The sequence below is a fragment of the Molossus molossus genome, unplaced genomic scaffold, assembly GCF_014108415.1.
Source record: "Molossus molossus isolate mMolMol1 unplaced genomic scaffold, mMolMol1.p scaffold_m16_p_4, whole genome shotgun sequence".
Lineage (NCBI taxonomy): Eukaryota > Metazoa > Chordata > Mammalia > Chiroptera > Molossidae > Molossus > Molossus molossus.
The window spans coordinates 50,133,975-50,139,307 of record NW_023425377.1 but is presented as its reverse complement, the minus strand read 5'-3'; the positions used below and the strand labels follow the sequence as shown (position 1 = coordinate 50,139,307).

The window sequence follows — 5,333 nt, the reverse complement described above, 5'->3', positions numbered from 1 at the left end:
GTCCCACAGTTCTCTTAAGCTGTCTTCCTGTTTTTTATTTTTTTTCACTTTTGTGTTTCTGATTGGTTGATTTTTTCTACCCTGTCTTCTAATTCATTGATCCGGTTCTCAGCTTCCTCTACTGTGCTGTTTAGACCTTTCATTTCTGATATGTCATTCTTGATCTCATCTTGGTGGTTTTTAATTTCCAACTAGTTAATTTTCAACATTCCTTTTTTTACTCATGGTGCTCATGTCTTTACACATGCTGTTGAGCTTCCTCAAGATCATGGCTCTGAATTCTAGTTGTGTTAACTTGCTTAACTGCACCTCATTTATCTCATCTTCGGTAGAGGTATCTTGTTCTTTCATTTGGATTTTGTTTCTGTTTTTCACCATTTTGGCTTTCATAGTTGGCTTTGGAGTCTGCCAAATTTTCCCTGTGGGCGTTGATGTTCTGCTCTTTGTGGCTCCCTCTCCAGGGTTTGGATGAGGCAGGGAGGACCCACATTAAACACCACTGACAAGTCTTACCTTTTCTGGTTAGAGTTGCTAGCCCAGGGAATGGTAGTTATCCTCTAGCTTTTTTGCTTGTAGGCTATTAGTAGAGGTCACCTGAAGAACCTTGGTTTCTGAGTTGACTGAAAAACTCCCTCAGGTGCTCAGTGTAAGAGGTTTTCCGAGGGTGGGGCAGATGCTGGTTGTTAATGGGCCTCGATTAGCATTTCAATGGTCACCAGGTGGGGTTGAATCTCTGAGGGAGGGGCTGCCACCTCTCCCCAGGGTCTGGGAAGGAGGAAGATTACCACAGTCCTATGTGGCTGCACTCAGCAAAAGCTCTGAGCACCCTCCAAAGCCCCACACAGTTCCAGTCAAGTCTGCCTTCCCTCTGCTGGAGCCCAAGGTGAGTGGCTGCTGCCAATCTAGCCTCTGTCCGAACACTGCGCATGGAGCTGCCTGGGACTTTTAACCAGAGGGCACTGCTCCCAGCTAAGGGCAGCTGAGGCTACCACACCAGCCGAGGGCGTAGCACCCAGCTGAAGAACATATATATTAAAACCTGTGAGATGCATTACAAAGTGGTATTCAGAGGAAAATTTATAATCTTAAAAACGTGTTTTAGAAAATGAGAAAGAAGAAAAATCTTTGCAAGCAGGGATTTTTTTGTTGTTCATTTTTTTCACTGATAGTCAAGCAGTAGGAGGTAAGAGAAAGACAGAATAGGAAGGCTTAGTGGTCAAGAGACAGGCGAAGGAGGATCCTGCTGGGAACTGCAAGGATTCACAGCTCAGGCCAAACTAGATGAGGAGGAATGTGGCTAAAGTCAGCCAGTTAGTCTGAACAAAGAATATGGTTGTCCCCTGGACCAAGCAGCACTTTGTATGTAGGGTCACCACATCATTACTATCTAAACCAGGGACTCCAAGAATGAATGGGGGCACCACTAATTATGACACTGAGGCAACAGACGTCAATTGGGATTATCTCTCACAAATCACTCTACTTACACATAGCCCAGAGAAGGCAGGGGCAGGTGTGTGTGAGAAACTCTGAATTAATGGAGATTACTAGAAATATACTAAAATTGTACCCAATTCTGGTGGATTGAAAATAAAGTTTGGTTGCAGAAAAAATAAGCAAAGTTATACTTTGTACCAGTCAGGGTTCCTGCAGGATACGATGACACCCTCAAACTAGGCAGTTTGAAAGATTTTCATAAAAGGGCCCTTTGTGAAGATGTGGACAGGGTTTAGAAAAACTGCAGGCAGCACTCTGGTGCTAATAACAGCAGGGAACCATTACTGTCCTTAGGCCTGAATGAACAAGGAGAGGGCAAAACTTGTGGAACTGTTACACTGGAAGGGCTATGGGGAGAAGGCTGTTGGATAGAAGCTGTGACCTTGGGTTGTGGGATGTAGGTGATTCTGCAAGAAGGATGTCACTCTTCTCTCACCCTCCAATTTTCTGCTAAATACTTCCCATTACTGAACCCAAATTGAAGTCAAAGGAAAAGCAAGCCCTTCGAGGGGCCCATGCAGACTGGCTTCTTGGGATCTAGAACAGGATGGAGAAGGTAGAGACTACCAAATGGAAGATACCCCAAACAGTCCACCCCTTTAGCCCTCAGCATTCATTCACTCAGGGAAAGGTTTGTGTCCCCACAGAGGGTCTAGTAATTCCCAGCAGTGATATCAGAGATTGGCCAACTTTTTCTTCTTTTTTAAAATTGAGATATAATTGTGTTCGCTTCAGCAGAACATATACTAAAATTGGAACAATACAGAGAAGATTAGCGTGGCCCCTGCGCAAGGATGACACGCAAATTCATGAAGTGTTCCATGTTTTTGACACTCTGAAACCTAAAAAAAATAAAATAAAATTGAGATATAATTGACATGTAACATTATATTAGTTTCAGGTGTACAACATAACGATTCAATATTTGTGTATATTGCAAAATGATCACCGCAATAAGTGTTACATCCATTACCACATCCAGTTACAATATTTTTTTCTTGTAATGAGAACTTTTAAGATATACTCTCTTAGCAAATTTCAAATATGCAATACAGTATTATTAACTGTAGTCACCAAGCTGAATATTGTATCTCCAGGACTTATATATTTTATAAGTGAAAATTGTACTTTTTGACCTCCTTCATGCATTTCACCCACCTCCTATCTCCTACTTCTGGCAATCACCAGTTTGTTCTTTTGTACCTATGAATTCAGTTTTGTTTGTCTGTTTAAATACCACATATAAGTAAGATCACAGAGTAATTGTCTTTCTCTGTCTGACTTACTTCACTCCACATAATGTCTCCAGGTCTATCCATATTGACACATATGGCAAGATTTCCTTCTTATTTTATGGCTAAAGAACATTTCATTGTGTATATGTGTGTATAAATGTATACATGTCTATAAAAATATATCACATTTTCTTTATCCATTTATCCATTGATAGACAATTGGATTGCTTCCATGTCTTAGTTATTGTAAATAATGCTGCAATAAACATGGCAGTGCACATATTTTTTTGAGTTAGTGTTTTTATTTTCTTTGGATATATACCCAGAAGTAGAATTACTGGGTCACAAAGTAGTTCTATTTTTAGTGTTTTGAGGAACTTCCATACTGTTTCCTATAGTGACTGCACCATTTTACATTCCCACCAACAGTGTACACGTTTTCCCTTCTTTCCACATCTTCATCAAAACAACTTTTTCTATCAAGGGCCAGGTAGTAAACATTTAGGCTGTGGGAGTCATATCATCTTTGTTGCAACTTGACTCTGCTGCCGCAGCCACAGATAATTCGTAAACAACGAGTGTGGCAGTGTCCCAATAAAATTTTATTTACAAACAACAGGTAGAAGAATGGATTTGGTTCATAGGGCATAGTTTACCAACCCCTCAGTTATTATGTGATGAGTTGGGTGTTCAATTTGTCCCACAGGAAACCTAAAACACTCACCACCATCAGTGTTTTTTCATGTGTGAGAGCAGGGAAAAAGTGGGTGGTGGATCAGTGGAGAAACAACTGATTACCATAGCTGTCCAAAGTCCTAGCTTTATAGATGGCCAGCAGACCTGAGTTTATAATCACAGCTTTTTCTTCCACCACCCATTCTGTGCTCCCCTTACCCTCTGCCAGAACCTTAACCAGGTGGGCTTCTTTATCTGGTGATTTTTCCAAGCCTCCACTCTTACAGTGTCTGTTCTTCCTTTATGGGCTTGTTTTCACTACGGGGTGGAGTGTACTCTCATTAACCTGCACTATTGGGCCAGGGAGGCACCAGGGAACCCCTGGGTTCACATGAAGTCCTCTTTGATCCCACTCTGTAGCGACAACAAAACTTCTTTCTGGTAACTGGGGTCAGTCCCCTGCCAGTACAGTGTCTCCTTCCATCTGCCATTTGGTGTGGTGAATAGAGAGCCCAAGTGGCAGGGGGACCTTCTCAGTTGCCAATAGGAGGAGTCATAACTGTGACATATTCCTCCTTTGGGCACCAAGACCTGTAAACTCCAACAGAATCTAAAGTAACTGGGAGAGAAAGCAAAACTTCATTAAGTGGCTGTCACTGACACAGTGAGAGGGGCCACTCCTACTTCCACCACAGGTTCCCAGGCCTGTGAATTCTGCATAAGAGAGAGATGGTATTGTATTCAGTCTCTATTTGAGGCATATAACACTTTGCAGGCCAGCACTCCAGCCTTAAAAAGGATCACCTATCAGATGGTGTCCTAATGGAGCCCTCAACAGGCCCTCTCACTCTCCCCACAAGTCAGCTGCTTCCCAGTGGTGAGCATGTGACAGCCCACTGGCACACTCCTTTGTCATAAAATGCATTCCTTGGTCGGAAGTCATGCTGTGTGGGGATTGCGCAGTGGGTAAGGTGGTTTCTGAGTCTGTGAACCATGGTGCTGCACAAAGAGGCTCCTAGGGCCGGAGAGGCAGAATGCATGTAGAATATGCATCATTCTAGAAGGACAAAGCACTTCTTCTGTGATGGTAGGAGTCCAAAGCTGACAGAAAATGGCCACCTGATCCTTTAGTGAGTGGTGCCATGATGGGAACTTGGCATTGGCCACTGCTATTAGCAGGTTGATGTTCAGCAGTGTCAGAAGCCAGATCATCATTGGTGCGGCAAAGTCTCTGCTGATGAACCAATACATGGTCTCCGTCCCTGTCACTATGGCCACATTAGACATGACCTTCATTCTTGTCACCATGGCCATATTAAATACAGTCTACATCCCTGACCATGGCCACATTAGACATGACCTTAATTTTGTCACCATGGCCACTTTATACCCAGCCTCCACCCATCACCATGGCCACATTATACACAGCCTCTATCCCTGTCACTGTGGCCACATTATACATAGCTTCTATTCCTGTCACTATGTCTACATTATACATAGCCTCCATGAGAAGCACTTTCCTTCACCATGTTCTTTCTGGGTCATCTGGAAGTAAGATGCCGAAGGGGTTGGTATTTACTTCATTCTGGTGCTGGTTTACTAAGGAACCTGTGCCTGAGACAGGTCCTGTTAACTAGTCATGGGGAAGCTACTCAAGTAGCCTGTGGTGGGTTGGTGCAGCAGCAGAGCAGCAGTGGGGCCAGGTGTAACTGGGATCCCAGCCTCCTGCTTCTATGGCACACTGTGACTTCCAGACCTGCTTTTGCTTACTCTTTCTGTCTTAAGATGGAAGGTATTTTGTGATTCATTGGTTCAGATAACACCCAGTCCCTGATGGGCATTTTGGGTCATTCAGAACACTTGCTATCCCTAGGTCAGTCAGACATACTTGCCCAGGGGCCAAGCATGCTTTTTTTTTTTTTTTTT

At 43.3% G+C, this 5,333-nt stretch overlaps 1 non-coding gene across 1 annotated transcript; it reads left to right on the top strand.

Annotated features, from left to right (window-relative positions):
* The first annotated feature begins 2,221 nt into the window (after positions 1-2,221).
* LOC118616570 lies at positions 2,222-2,326 on the top strand. Its single transcript, XR_004956567.1, has one exon. It is a non-coding gene; the product is annotated as a U6 spliceosomal RNA (small nuclear RNA).
* The last annotated feature ends 3,007 nt before the right edge of the window (positions 2,327-5,333 follow it).